Source organism: Chelonia mydas, chromosome 21 (genome assembly GCF_015237465.2).
Source record: "Chelonia mydas isolate rCheMyd1 chromosome 21, rCheMyd1.pri.v2, whole genome shotgun sequence".
NCBI lineage: Eukaryota > Metazoa > Chordata > Testudines > Cheloniidae > Chelonia > Chelonia mydas.
The window spans coordinates 6,871,841-6,887,439 of NC_051261.2; the positions used below are offsets into that span (position 1 = coordinate 6,871,841).

A 15,599-nucleotide genomic window follows, 5' to 3' on the forward strand; every position below is an offset into this window, starting at 1 on the left:
CACATGCATCTCCAACTCTTCTCTTGGCAAGAACGGAATAGGCCCCAGAGACTGAATGAACCTGTGATGCCTAGAGGTGACCTCGCCCATCTTCCGGGTCAGGATTGAGGTATAAGGGCAGGGAAGCTTGCCCTGCAGCTGTCCACGCTGTAGCTGTTCTACGCATGGGGCTGTCTGTCTGGAACCTTTCACCGGCAATGCAATCCTCCTTAGGAGTGGAATGCGAACAGGAGGACGTGTAACAGCCAGAGAGGCTCACCCAGCAGCTCCCTGCTGGAATGTAAACGCCAGCTGGTTATCTGCCTTCTGTTAATACCCTGCACAAATGATAATGATGTACCCGGAATAAACCATTCCCAGGCAGCATGCTCTGTTAGCGGATCCTGCTCTACCATGCCTGGAAGAATAAAGAAAACCCCACCAAAATGGGATGTGAGCACACAAAGCACCAACATCCCTTTAGCCGTCGGGAAACCTCCTCCAGCCTCCAAATGGAGGGCCACCCTGCGGGCCCCTCTACACTCGGGGGACCCAGTTATAATACACAGTTTGGTTAAAAATGCTGTTCCACCTTAAAAAGTAGACAAGATCCAGGACTCTGGACCATGCCACGGCTCTTTCACTATTCAAGGCTGCAGCACAGGGTACGGATACCCCATCCACGCGACAGGATGGAACAGCGTTGCAAGCTCGCTACCAGGCAACTGTGGCCGTACAGGGCCCTCTCCCTTACACAGTAAACCTGCCTCAAAGCAGCTATGCTGCTTATTAGAGTGGTAGACAAAACAGGGGTGGTTCTATGGAAAAGAAACCCCCTTTCCGATGTATTCAGACTCTATCCCTTTTGCACCCCAGTTCAATCCCGGCCACGCACCCTTTTCCCTCCCAGCCCCCTCCTCTCTTTGAAGTTATCAGCTCCTTTGTTGCAACCTGGTAGCGGATACAGACGAAGATGGCTGCTACTCTGAAACCTGTCTGGTAGTTCAGTCTCCCACACGGGTCCCCATCTTTTCAGCATGCAGCCACAGCTCTGGTGCCCTGGACAAGTTAAAAGCATTTATGCCTGAGCCCTTGGAAAGTGGGGACAATAACGGAGCTCAGCATGAGATCCACACAGAGGGAAGGAGAGAGAGATCTGCTAGAGGAGCCTACAAGGCAAGGTAGGATGATGAGGTGCTATAAGGAATCTGAATGGCAGATCAGTGGGAAAGAATTTGACACCAGCTCCAGGAAGGAAGGATGGTCGGGGGGTAAGGCAGTTGCCTGGGACTCCGGAGATCTGGGCCTGATTTCTGGCTCTGTCACGGACTCCTTAGGGGAGTCTATTCCTCATCTGTAGAATGGAGATGTTTCCCTTCTCCCATCCTTTGTCTTTTAGGCTCTCCAGGGCAAGGACTATGTATATGCATAGAACCTCCCACAATGAGGACCCCAGCATGGTTACAGCCTCTAGGCCCCACTGTAATACAAACAATAAATGAGGACAACATCCTGGTGGTTTCAGTTTCTGACTTGAGTGCACAGTCATTGATACCACAAATGCTGACAGAGCTAACGCTGCCCTGAGCATCCCAAGGAGAGCTGTGGTGGAAAGGGATGATTGGGCTTGATGCCCTCTTTTTTGCTTCTTTATAAAGATGGCCTGAAAGGCTTGTGTCCTAAAAGATTTTTCCATGCGCTCTCTCATCTTTTGGTTGAACTTATTCAGGTCTGGTATATACTAGGAGGCTCTATGGATGACTGGAGAACTGCCGTAACTGCGACTTCACAGTGTCAAGATGACAAAGATGAGCAAGTTAGAGAAGAGACTTTCTGCCACATTGTTTAAAATGTCCTTGGTTTGGTTAACACCTATTGAATTCCAGTGGCTGATGGACACTTTGGAAAGAATATGTCTGTGGTAAAGACTGCACAACCTTTCAGTCCAGGAATGAGCGCTCACAATAAACGTCTGAGACTCACAAGAGGTCCTCCAGCAAAACCAGTGAAGACCAGACTGGGCATTCCCAAAACCCTAAAAACTCAGCAGGTAAAAGACAACTCGAAGGATGTCTTTGTACCTCAAGAAGCAGAAAATGGCAATTTTAAATGTTCCTTTGCAGGTCATCTTTGTACCTCACAAAATCCCTGAAAGACAGGTGAGTATTACACCAATCTGACTGGCCCAAGTTCACTCAGCAAGCGTATCCTAAGTGATCTGCTCTAACCACTACACCGCACTCCCTTCTGGTTTGAAAGCCATCGAGTCGACTGTGCACATGGGAGCTAGCTGCACTCACCACACCATTATCACAGTGCCACTAATTATACAATTAACCGCTAATAAGAGGGGATTGGGATGGATTACGTGCTTAACTCGAACACATACTGTTAATCTGAATTTATGAAATCATTCCCTCTCCCTTAGACACCGTATTCTGTTTTCATGGACTTAAAATGACTCCCAGGGATCCCTTTCTCCTAGCCCCTCTGCTGGAAAACTGAAGTCAAAGGGGCTTTGTTTGCTATCTTCTTTGACTCCTTCCTTCCTGGCAGAATAGCACCTTGGATTTGTCTGACAGCAATTCAATACAAAGGACTTGCTTGTGCAGTCAAAGCCTTTGAAATGCCACAATCACAGCTCTTTAGAAATGGTGCAACCATCAGGGGGGTTGATGGTACCAGGAATTCTCATCCTAGCAGGGAAAGTGCTGTCATTGTTCTTGCTGGGGGGGAGGGGGGAAAGAGGGGCTGGAGATTTACTGATAAAGGGGAGGGGCATGCGAGAAACAGGGTGTGGGGCAATCCTTGGGTGAGGGATTGGTTTACCTGGGAGACTGGATGTCACTGGGAAGTGGAGGCATTACCTGCATTTAACACGGTCTTTTGGAAAAGACCTAAGAAACCAGAGTCCTGGCCAAAAAGCTCCTGAAAGGTGGCATGGTGTAAATACATACATAAACGCGCGCACACAGTTTAAATTCTTGTCTTAAATCTCGTACAGTACAATGCAAGCCAGCTCAGGTATCCATCAGACTCACCTGTGGCCCTTTGAGACCCTTCCAAGGAGAGTCTCTGCAGTCTCCGTGCAGAGCAGAGGCATATGACCTGAAGAATGTCTTCAGAGCTGTAGGTCTCTCAGAACTCAGCCTTCCAGCTTTAATTTGCTGTGTCTCCGCTCTCCCTCCTGGCTCAAGGGCAGGGATTAAACGATCTCCATTCTAAGTTTTTCAGAAGGCCTGGTGAAACTCTGCACTGCCGTCATCCTCCTCCTCAGGCCTTCGTCACAGAGTTTATCTGTGTCTCGTCTTTTTCGCTTCACAATAAAGAAATAATAAGTACAGTGGCTCCTCTTCCCAGAGCAGTCGGAGGAATCCCTTGGAGATTTCTGGCTCAGACCACATGAGCCGAAAGTTAGACTTAGCCCTGCAGAATCTAGCTCCGCACTGGACAGAATTTTACAATGCACCCCCACCACCTCCCTAAAAAGGGGGACTGGGTGACAATGGGATACCATGCTGCAGATGCTCGGTAGCACTGACTGTCTAATGGCTGCTTAGTGGCCTATGCAGCATGAAGTTTATGGTTTTACTCCAGTTTCTGCGGACACGTGTCCAGGCTCAGCAGAGAGACTGGGGTCCAAACGGTCCGTGGAGGGTGAACCACGCTCCCGTGGAGAAGGGAGGTCTCTCCAGGGTGGTGCTGGAGACACTCGGGTATGGCAGTGCTGGGGGGATGCATGCCTGTGCTGAACCTGCTTTCTGGATAAACAGAGGCTTTGAGTCACCGGGGCTGTTCATTTACCACCTACCACCAGGGCTGAACGCACTGAAAAATTATCAATGCATTTATTGTAGAGACAAATACAGAGGGCAGCAGAGGTGGCGACCTCTCCCCTAGATGTGGTCTCCAGAGTGCAGGGCTTAGGGAACATTGGCAGGGCTACATTACAGAGCTGTTTCGTAGTCACACCCCCAGGCGGTGCCTGTTACCATGGACTGGACTAACAAGGCTTCATTCTGCGGTGTGGTCAAACTGGAACCTTTCATGAACATTAAAAATAACGTCTAAAGAAGTCCAGTCACAGGAATGGGGAATAAGCTGATTTGCTACGTCCATTCTAAGTGTCTGGCAGACAACACAGCAGGCCAGACTCCACTGTGATGGGCAAAATATAAGAAGCTGAATAGAACAGACTGGGTCCAATTTCTCACTCTGCTATATACTTTCTGTGTCACCTTGGGCAAGTCACTTAATCTCTCTGCGCTTCGGTTCCCATTTGCAGAACGGAGATAATGACCCTCCTTGCTCCCAGCCTTGTTCTGTCATGTCTGTTCAAACTGCAAGATCTTTGGGGGAGGGACTGTCGTTCGTCGGTGCGTGGTCTTCATGGAACTACCCCGGTTTGCACCAACTGAGAATTGGGCCCACTCCCCTTATTTAACAATCGCGGGTAAGTGGAGATGTGTTCCTTCTCTCTACGGGATTTGGAGGGTTCTGTAATTATCGGAAAGGCCATGTAAAGCAACCATTTGATACTGGGACTAGACAAAAGATTCTGTCTGTGCTAAGGGCAGGGCAGATTCCTAAGAGGTCAGGAGCAGGAATCGGCCATTTATGCAATTACCACGTAATGATTCGGAGATAATTATGAGCTGGTTGCTTCTAGGGTATTTCTGTAGCAATAGGAGCATTAAATGTCTCAGGGTGGGTGGAAACTTCCCCAGAAAACACTTTGCTGCTGTTCCTTTGCATGTGAATTTACCCTTTCAGCTTGAAGAGTGAAGGACATTATGCAGGGAAAAGTTACTGTGCCCAGCCAGCCGATCCCTTTAATAATAGCCCTTCTACAGCGCCTTTCACTTGAGGATCTCCAGCTGTTCTACTGACATCGATAAAGCTGCAGCCCCGCGGTGAGAGAGGTAAGTATTATCCCCAGCACACAGATGGGGAACTGGAAACACAGGCAGGAGATGCGACTTGTCCGAGGTCACGCAGCCAGTCCATGGCAGGGCCAGGAATAGACCCCAGGAGTCCTGACTTCAGATCCTGATCTATGCTTTGAATGAATCCTGCCAGAATTATTTATTTATATGCTCAACGAGGTCACTGATGAGGTTGATGATCCTGACACGACACCCACAGTACCAGCCTGCAGTGTTTGCTGCGTGATGGCACAGGTACCACAGGTCCTTCCATTAAATTCAAGTGGAGTGGTTACATTCTGCTCCGTTCGCAGTCTCAAAGGGCCAGCTCTCTCACTGGCGTACGTCAGCATAGATCATTGACTCCAGCTGAGGATCTGGACCAACACCCCTCACTGCCTTTCCTATTCCGTTTGTAAGAGTACTGGCTTTCTCCCACTAGGTGGTTATACTGCATTGGTGGGAAGAGATTCCTACCTCTATATTTTGAAATGAAGCACTGAGGGCTAGATTTTTTAAAGTATTCAGCTAGGTTCAGAAAGGCTACAACTTCCATTGAAATCAATGGAAGTTGGGTACCTAAATACCTTTGAAAATCTGGCCCCTTTGTGAGCTGTCTGAATGAAGATCAGCAGCACTGGCCACACCACAGCTCCCTATCACCTGCCATTAATCAAATGATACTTTCCAACATATACCCAGCCACTGAGCAATCCACGACACACTAGATGGTACAAAGGCAGGGTTAAAGCTGACGTTTCAGGTGGAAATACAGCTATGTATCTTGGAATGGCTCATTTTAATGCTGCTGTGATTGTTAATGGTGTGTCAGAGAGCTTAGAGCTTTGGAGAGACGTCTCTTTCAATTATTATTTAATTCACAATAAATAACACAAATAAACAGGGATGTTGGAATTTTTCCCTGTTTTGCAGGAATCACATATTTAAATCTGTTTTAAGGCTGCGGAATTTAAGATCAGCCCAGAAATTCAATTCTTGTGGATTCAGAAATTCAATTTAAAAAATACCCCAACAATTGCAGCTCTCAGGTCTGCTGGGGAAACAGACCAAATTCCTCCCTCCTCCCCAACACACACACTTTACTCCAGCCCCAAAACTAGAAGAATTTGTTAGGAATTTCAAATGCCAGCTGTTTGTTTCAGGCTCCACAGAGAGGTGTTAGCAGCACACAAGAGCTGTGAGAGGAAGTTCAGGCTCTGGGACTGTGGAAGGGACGTTATCGGGGTTTGACTGTGTGACCAGTCCCATCAATACATCTGAACAGAAGACAAGAGGCTGAGAAGTGGGAGTTCACACCCCTTCATCCCTCCTTCCTATTCAGGATCACAAACTTCCCCGTGGCAGCTACAGCAATTGCCAGAGTAACTCATGGAAAACAACATACTCCGATACTTTTTAAGCTAACTATTAATACTATTTAGCAGTGGGGGGAAAAAGGAGAGCCAAACCCATGCAGCAATCTACAAACCACGGTCCGTGGATTACAGTTTGAGAACAACTGCCCTAAACCATTTGGAGCAGCAGTACCCTCAAGATTTTTTTTCTTTCCCCAAAAGAAGGGCATGGAAATCAGGTAAGGCCAAGGGGTGGTCTACACTACCGCTTAAGTCGATGTAACTTATGTCGCTCAGGGGTGTGAAAATGAGCCGATATAGCATGGTAGTGCCCTAAGCTACCTCGCTGAGAATGCTAAACTCACAGAACCCGAGGGCTTGAGAGAGAGACCTGAGATCATCCAACGCTCAGGATGAACGTTGCCCTCAATGATAAACATATCATGGCAGACACTGAATAATAATTAAAAAAATCTCACATTATTCTTGCCCCAGGGGAGATGAAAAGGAGAAAGAGAGAACCACATGTGTCTGATGCCAGTTATGTTACTTAATGCACCTCTGGATGATGCTTAGAGACCACGATGATGGGCATGGTATAGACACTAGAACAGAACAGACTAGAACAGAACATGACCGGGTATTTCTTCCCAGACGCCCAGTCTTGCAGAATAAATTAATTTTCTTCCAGAGGTTCTGTGCACTGAAAACGCACTCTTGACCCTCGGCCAATTTAAACACGTTTCGGAAGCCAGGCTCTGAATATTCAGTGTGGTGGCTGGAGGAACATTTACCAGGCAGGAGAGAATCTATAATGGGAGCTTGTTTGACTGTGAACATCTCCAAGGCTGAACTTAACCCTTCCAGAGATAATTCCTCCTTGGGCCACTCCACCCATGTTATGCCCGAGACCACCACCTCAAAACACAGAGCAATATGTTTCTTTGGCACCAGCCGGGTGCCTAGTCTCCAGCCAAAGACATCCTGACCAGAAACACGCTGCATGAACTGAATCTTCACTCCAAGGGACTCAGAGCCAGATTTTTAAAGGTATTCAAGCACCTAACTCCCACTGAACTCAATAAGAGTTAGGCACCTAAATTCCTTGACAAACCTGGCCCTAATTCCCTTAGTCTCCTAAAAAAAAATCTCATCACTGAGCAATGGAAAGAATCCCCACCTCTCCCATGAGCCCCAGCACCCCACTGCTGTCATTAGTTATACAAGGATGTTGCTGCTGGTAACAGCATCTTCTATTTCCCAAGGGAACCCACTGCCCTGCAGCTAAAAAAACAGCTGAATTAAAGAGACACTAACAGCCACCTGCTTTGTTTTTCCAGGTTAATTTCATTGATTAATTTATTTGACTCTCACCCCAGCTTGCTCTTCTAAAAGCAGGAAAATAATAAACTGACAAGTGTCACATCAGGAGCTGGGAGCCAGGATGCCCAGGTTCCATGCCCAGCTCTGTCAATGACTCATTTTGAAACAGGAATAGGTCACTGTGCACAAGGGAGCTTTTAGCCGCTCTGAGCCTCGGTTTACCCATCTGTAAAATAGGGATAATAATACATAGCTCAAAGGTGTTTTGAGAGTTAATGTTTGGAAGGTACTCACTAATTATTACTAATTAAGTATCTCCATTAGCAAGGCCATTCTTTATGTGGCTCGTGCAGAATCTCTGCCCTCACCCTCCACACACATTTTTGAAATTAACATCACTTCATCCTGTTTACTTCTTTCTTTGTGCATCAACAGCAGTGATACTCCTGCTCTGGCAATCCTGTGTGTTCCCGAAATGCTGGGCAGAGGTGGCCAGCAGTTCATGCTGACAATGTTACATCAAAGAGCAGTCATTTTTAAAAATATTGTTATTAATATTACATTAACGCCTACATGCCCCAACCAAGATCAAGGCCCCATTATGCAAGGCATTGCACACGCACTCAGTGAGCGATTGTCCCTGCTTCAAAGAGCTTACAAACAAATTAGGTGAGACACACAAAGAGGAAGAAGACATGCAGAGTGGTGAAGTGACAGACCCAAGGTCTCTTGGCTGGTCAGTAGCAGAACCTAGACTAGAGTCCAGATCTCCTGGCTCCCTCCCAGTTCAGTGCACTATCCGCTATCCCATGCTGACCCTCTTGTTTCCTAGGATCAGAGTGGTGACTTCTCTCACCCAACCAGCTGCTTCCGTCAAATGAAAGTCTGAACCACCGGGCATTTCCCCATTGAAAGGCAGGGCAGATTCAGGAACCAAATGATTTGATTGCAGCTGCAATGTTACTATTAAACCGTCTCTGGCAATACCATTGCTCCTTAAGCCATTTCAGTTGTGCTGTGATAATCTGACACTTGCTGTTGGCATTCAGAGCATGACTGCTACATTGATCCTTCCTCTCTACCAACCACAACCCCCGTTATCTAATCTAACCAATCCAATCGCTCTAGTCTAAAGGGTTTTTCTATAGCGCCTCTCCCCTGATGCCTAGAGCACGGCATGTGTCTTCCCCTGCACCTGCCTTACAATTCGTTTTCTGCCACTCGACATACTGGCTTCTCTACATAAACATTTAGGGCAGGTCTACACTTAAAATGCTGCAGCTTCAGTTAATCCAGCTCCATGAAAGGTGGTAGCTATGTCGATGGGAGAAGCCTGTTTACACCGGGGGTTAGGTCGGGATAGCTGCGTAGCTCAGGAGGGTGGCTTTTTCACACCCCATAGCGTTGTAGTTATACTGATGTAAGTTGATAGTGTAGACCTGGCCTTAGTTCCCCGCAAGCTGGAGTGAGAATCTACCCTTCACTAGCATGCTGCACACTGACTGTCCATGTGGACCCTGCTGATGGGTTTGTTAACAGGCTTTCCTCTAGTCCTCTTTGAAACAGGAGCAGATTAAAGCCCATTAAGGAACTTTTAATGTGCGCCAGCAGGATCCGCTGAGACAGACAGTGCACGGCAGGTTAGATTCCCACCCCAGCTTGCCGCCAACTAATTGTTCAGGAGAGACACCTTTGCTCATCTGAAAGTATACGACCCATGCCTCGGTCCCAAGCACCTACCTGCCTTAGAGCCAGCTGGCTCAGGGAGCCCTATAAATAGCCCATGCAAGATGCAGTTATGAAGAGGGCAGGTGACAAAGATACGTACAAACTGCTGCAGGGCTGTTTTATTTTTTCCTAATTATCACTCCTCATATTAGATTTTACAAATAAAACATTCACTGCCCCCCGGAGGCGTCGGAGGTTGGGAAATGGGTAGGTGGAAGTGACGCACAAACGTATCGCTCAGAGCAGCAGGTAAAGACAGTCGTGTGACAGTTTCAGAAGAGGGTAGTCAGTGTCTCTCTTGCCTAGACTCCGTAGGGCTACTATATTGCCTACCATCACTTTGTCCCTCTAAGCAGTGGCGAGCTAAGCGTTTTAAAACTCCAAAGTGATTCCTGATTTGGGCTGTCTCAATTGCTGGTGCACAACCTGAGATACTTTAAAGGGGCTTGATCTTCAGGACATGCTGAGCACCCACACTCTGAAAACCAGCCCCTAAAGAGAATGTCTCTCACTATTCTAGGTACTAATATGTCCCCATTTTTTCTATAGCATCTGGACATCACACTGTCCTTTAAAGGTATTTATCCTCACAACAGCCCTGTGAGGTAGGGAAGTGCTACCATTCCCACTGTACAGAAGGGAGCTGGCACAGAAAGGCTCAGGGATGTACTCAAGGTAACACAGGCAGACTGTGGTGAAGCAGGGACTTGAACCCAGGTCCTAGGCTAGTGCCTGAACCACTGGACCATCCCTGCTCTCTAGGAATCGTGCAGCCAAAAGCACTAGCCCCTTGTTAGAAGATGTGGACCACTATGCATGGTGCCCATAGGCCGGAACTTTCAAGAGAGCTCAGCTGCCTTTCGGGCACCTATCAAACGGGTGCAGGAGCATTCAGCACATTGGGTGTGCGTTGAGTGCTGGGTTCTTTTGAAAATCTGGACACAGAAGTGTCCCAATGGGCGCGGCTGGGTGCGGAGCACTTCAGAAAATCTGGTGCTTGCTTAGGTGCCTGAGAGGGAGCTGAGTTCTTTAGACAATCTGGCCCTGAGTGTGGTTGCTGAGCACTTGCATATCTGCGTCTGAGCTGGTCTCTAAAAACAGCTAGAGAATGCAGAAGATAGCAGAATACGGATCTCAAATTGTGACCAGAAAATCTACAAGACTGGACTGCACAAAAGAAGGAGAGAGGGAAAAAAAAAAAACGAGAGACAGCAGAGACCTCAGCAGCAAGGAGGCATCAGTGTAGATTTACTTTACAGACTAAAGCTTGGTCGCTTTTCACAGCTGTCTGAAAGTAATTTTCACTCCAGCTTCTGTTCCAGCAAGGATGGCAGGCCAGTGGTGTGGGCGGCTAAGCAACTCGATATCAGAGGAGCAACTTTTGCTGTAGGGAAAATGCTACCTTAAAAGGAACCTTGATTGGAAATGAAAGAGCGTGACCGGGATGCTGTATTTGGTAAGAGATTGTCTCTGCAGAGCTAACTGCCTGCAAGATTGCAATCCGGGCCTTTGCATCTGCAGCAACCAACAGGTGGTGTTTTGTTTTCTGTTTCTTTTCCAGCAGCAGTGAGTTAATCAGGAAGGGATAAGAAGACAAATTCAATGGGCAGATCCCCGCCTGGATGCCATTTGCTGAAAGGAGCCAAGTGACCTCCAAAATTAGATGCCTATTAAACATGAGAGATGCTTGGATGCAAATCAAGGCAACATCAGTTTGCAGGGTTTGGGCTGACTTTTGGCAGGGGGCGGAGCTGATGCACCAGTAACTCAGAGCAAAACTGCGTTTCAGACCCTTTTGAGAGTTCTGTGTGGCCTGGAGGACTGAGCCGAGGGCTGGGAGTCAGGTGCCCAGGGTTCTTGCTCTACCATCAATTCCACTTCGCTTCCATATCTCAGGTTCCTCATCTGTGAAATGGCAACCTTCCTCAAAGGGAGGTTGCGAGGATGCTATTGTACATACAGCACCATGGAAGCTCAAACGATTATTTGGTCACTTAGAGATTTTCTCAGACAACCTGCCCCAAGTTTCAGGTGTGTAATGAAGCCAGGAGAGTGTTTCAGGGTTTGTAATGAATGATTCATCTGTCTCCAGAAGGCCAGAGTGGGGACTGATGGACTCAGAAGTGTGCTGCAGCCTGAAAACTTTAATGCAAACAGGAGGTCTGTGAAGTGATTGCAGTCCACCCAGTGTCACATGTGCATATAAACCTATAACTTTTGTTTTCAGCAGGTGGCCAGGGCTCTGCATGTGACACAGAAAGTGGAAGGATTGTCTGGGATTCAGGAGATCGGGTTTAATTCTCAGCTCTGCCACAGACTCCCTGAGTGACCCTGGGCAAATCACCTCATCTCTGTTCCTCCATCCGTAAAATAGGGCTAATAATCCTTCTCTTGTCTATTTAGACTGTAAACAACTTCAGGCAAGGACTCTCTCACTGTGGGTATGTGCTTGACACAATATGGCCCCTTCTCAGAGGGAGTCTAACCATTGCCATCATAAATACATCTGGAATACATTAGCCAGATTTAAAACAGCCAACTCAGAAGCCAGGGTGCATGGCTACTGCACTGTCATCACCCATAATGTCTGAACAAGACACACAATAACTGCGCACGTCATCCATTGAAGGGACCTACAAAACGTAGCCAATTAGTGACAGTGGCCGTCAAAAAAAATACAACACTAAAAATAATACTCTGTGCTTCCAAAGCACCTTCCATGCCAGCATCTCAATGCTCAGTGCAGACCCAATTGAGCAAACCTCATGGAGTGATGCAAGGTCACATTTCACAGATGGAGACACTGAGGAACAGAGGTTAAGTGAGTGACCAAAGGTCCCATGGGGAATCTGTGGCAGAGCCAAGAATAGACTCCAGATTGGTGAACTCCTGTTCTTTAGTCACAAGACCTTCCTATCTTTTCTAATGAGAGGACTTCCAGCCTTCGCTGGGGAGATTATTCCACTGTCTGATTTCACCCCGAGGAAATTCCCCTGATATGGTGCCTACATTTCCCTATGCCCAAGTTGATCCTATTACTCTCTGATCCTTCCCATATGCTGTCCCATCCCCCACCCCTCACATGCCTCTGTGGGGTTGGCTTTAGTGTCTGAAAGGCTCTTTGTGAAGTAAGATGTCTAGAGACCCATCCAGTTCCCTCCTCACCTGTCACTGGGCCTGTGATGTTGGAGCTGGGGAGGAGGCAGTGTGGCACTCCTGGGTGTGTAGGCTACCACAAGCCTACAGTTGCTAGTGCAGAAGATAAACCCTCTATGTGACAACGAGTTGGTCAGTGGAGGCATGTCTGTGAAATCTCTAAAGCCCTCCATCAAGGGGCAGCAGACCCGGAAAGTACTTCTCCCTTACTGGCCAGGCGAGCTGGCACACAACCCTAGCTAGCAGCACCACCCCTCTCCCCCACACTGGCAAAACCCTCCAGCACGCAGACGGGAGCAGTGCCAAAGATGCCTTCACTGTGCCAGTTGGCAGAACGACCTGTCTGGAGAGGGGATGGTTCTGATCTCTAGTCGTGCAGCAGGGAGGCAGGTATTGCCTAGTGGACAGAGCCTCAGCTTAGGGGTCAGGAGAGCTGGGATCTGTTCCCAGCTCTGCCACTTACTTGTTGCAAGCCCTTGGACATGTCACTTCCTATGTGCCTCACTTTCCTGTACTCAGGGAATGATGCTATTTACCCAGCTTGTAAACGTGCTTAGAGAGCTAAGAGTGGAAAGTGCCAATTATTATTAGAGAGTCTAAATATCTGGTGTTTGCAGAGGGTAACTGTTTTCAAGCTAACTGGATTTCTTTGGTGGTCTCTCAGGAGCCTTTTCACAGCCACCTGAGGACGGAAAGCAGCCCCATTTCGCATTGATCCCACATTCAGTCTGTGGTTTGTTTTTCCGCTCTGCCCAAACTACATTGCCACTGGAAATGCCCAGCGGCCTAACTGCACCAGAACCACTGGTTACCCTGCAGCAGCCAGGGCTCCATTCATAGGCACCACTTCTCAGCTTGAACCAAGCCCACTCCCATTCCATTAACCCTTTGCCTCCTGCCTGTGCAGAGTGCCATCCCCACCCCCTCACAGACACACACACAATGCCGGAGCCTCAGGCTGGAGGCTGATGTTTCTTCCCTTTCGGAGTTAATGCCACCATTGTGCCAATCCGTCAGCACCACTCATTCTGGTTTGTTTGCATATAGGGAAGGGCCAGTTAGTTAAAGCATCACTGGCACCAATTCTAGTCCTGGCGTGGCAGGGATTTGGGTTGCAGGCATTAACCACCTGGTCTAGGTAACTGCTCCCCACCAGCGATGAGGGCGGTGATGATGAGGGAGCTGAAGGAAGCAACACTTAGGGGTCAACTTCCCCACATACCAGGGAATGTGCCAGAGCTACAGCGAGATGCAAAGGACACTGGCAGCCACAAAAAGTGCAGCGTGAGGGGAATTCACATATGCAGGGAGAATAACCCAGCCTCAGCACGTGAACAGATGTCACACCGAGACTTCAGTGTCATCTCCTCCTGACAGCAGCCTGGCAAAGTTTCATTCTGGAGGCAACAGATTTCCCCCTCCTCTCCCAGCTGGCCGGCTTCCTTCAAAGACGGGCCAATATCGTGCCCTGAGAGCAAACTCCTCAGGGTTTTGGAGAAAGGAGTGATGGAGGGGAGGGGGAACAAGGCTTCCTCAATGCCCCACACCAAAACCAAAACACACATAGGAATCTCTTCTGCCGAGGAGGAGACCAGAATATCCTGCTGCTACATTTGGCATAAAGCTGATCTGCCTCCGTTTCGGATCTCCCACCCCCGGCCCCAACTACCCTCCCACAAAGTACAGCATGCCACCAAGAGATCAATAATCCCCGAAGAAGAAGCTGTGCTGGGAAGCCAGAGGGATATAAAAGGGGGACTGCTCCTTTAAAAGCAAACCCCACTCTGTCATACCTTTGCTCTGTTTACATTGCAATGTTGGTGAAATGTAACCGCACAAGGGGAAGAGCCCGTACTTACCCGCTGGAGAAAGAGGAGACTCTCCTTCTTTCTTTTTTTCAAATCAAGTCCACTTTTGCTTCCCCAAGTCTCTCCCGTCTCCAATCTTGCCCCTGCACCAGCCGGTCTCGTCTGCCCTGGGCACTTCACTCCCAGAAAAGGTAAGGAAAGAGTCTTCCCGCAGCAACCTGAGGCTGGGGCTGCAAGAGGCACTGAGCAAAGGGAGGAGAGAGAGAGAGAGAGAGAGAGAAATCCTCTCAGTAGGGCTGGAGTATTTCATGTGTGACACTGGCTCCTCCCCAAAGCTGACATCCCTGCCGGGCAACTGCCAATCCTGGGGGTGTAGCAAGCCCTGCTTGGCTTGGGCTCAGATGTCTTTTCACCAGCTGTCCCAGGCTTACAAGGATCATAGAATCATAGAAGATCAGGGTTGGAAGGGACCTCAGGAGGTCATCTAGTCCAACCCCCTGCTCAAAGCAGGACCAATCCCCAACTAAATCATCCCAGCCAGGACTTTGTCAAGCCTGACCGTAAAAACCTCAAAGGAAGGTGATTCCATCACCTCCCTCGGTAGCCCATTCCAGTGCTTCACCACCCTCCTAGTGAAAAAGTTTTTCCTAATATCCAACCTAAACCTCCCCCACTGAGACCATTACTCCTTGTTCTGTCAAGGAGTGAGATGGGTGGGGTGCACAGTGTACTTCTGGAGGGCAGCAGCCACTTGCTCCTGCTCATTCGGAAAACAAATCTGGCCTCTGATCCCGCTTCCCACTCACCCAAACACCTGGTATGTCTTCACTGCAAAGTTTACTCAGGCTCTTATTAAGGGGCTGTCCACACACAAAACCCTCTCCCCCTGGGGTAGGGGTGCTTTCATCCCAGGCTAGCTGGACATGCTCCTCTTTCCCTCAGCAGGGCCCCCTGCAGAATTCTTCCAGCATAGTGGGGAAACCCCAGAAAGAGCAGCTGGCTTTATGCTGCCTCCCACAGGAGTTCCTGGCAAAGAGGCAAGAGCATTTCTTTGGGGGGAGGGAAATATGGCCATCACCCTGGCTATTCCCAGCTGCCTTAGGGGGCACAAACCAGGGAAGCCCTGGAGGTTGCTCTAAGCTGCAGACGATGCAGAAGATGAACTGGACCCTAGCAGCCTCCACATAAAGCCAGTGTTGCCCACTCTCACTTCTCTGATCCCGACACCACGCTCATGTGGGATGAATCTGACTCCCAGCATGACGACACCAACAACCAACCAACCTGTGGCAAGAAAACACAAGGCTGGGGAATTGGTTGCCCAC

General features: G+C 48.6%; 1 protein-coding gene across 1 annotated transcript in view; it reads right to left on the minus strand.

Moving 5' to 3' along the window:
* Nucleotides 1-14,592, minus strand: part of CDK18 (cyclin dependent kinase 18) — a 74,554-nt gene extending 59,962 nt beyond the window's left edge. Inside the window, exon 1 of the mRNA XM_037885150.2 lies at nucleotides 14,326-14,592. The gene's annotated coding sequence lies outside the window, so the exon portion shown is untranslated. The remainder of the gene's footprint in view (nucleotides 1-14,325) is intronic.
* Nucleotides 14,593-15,599: the final 1,007 nt, after the last annotated feature.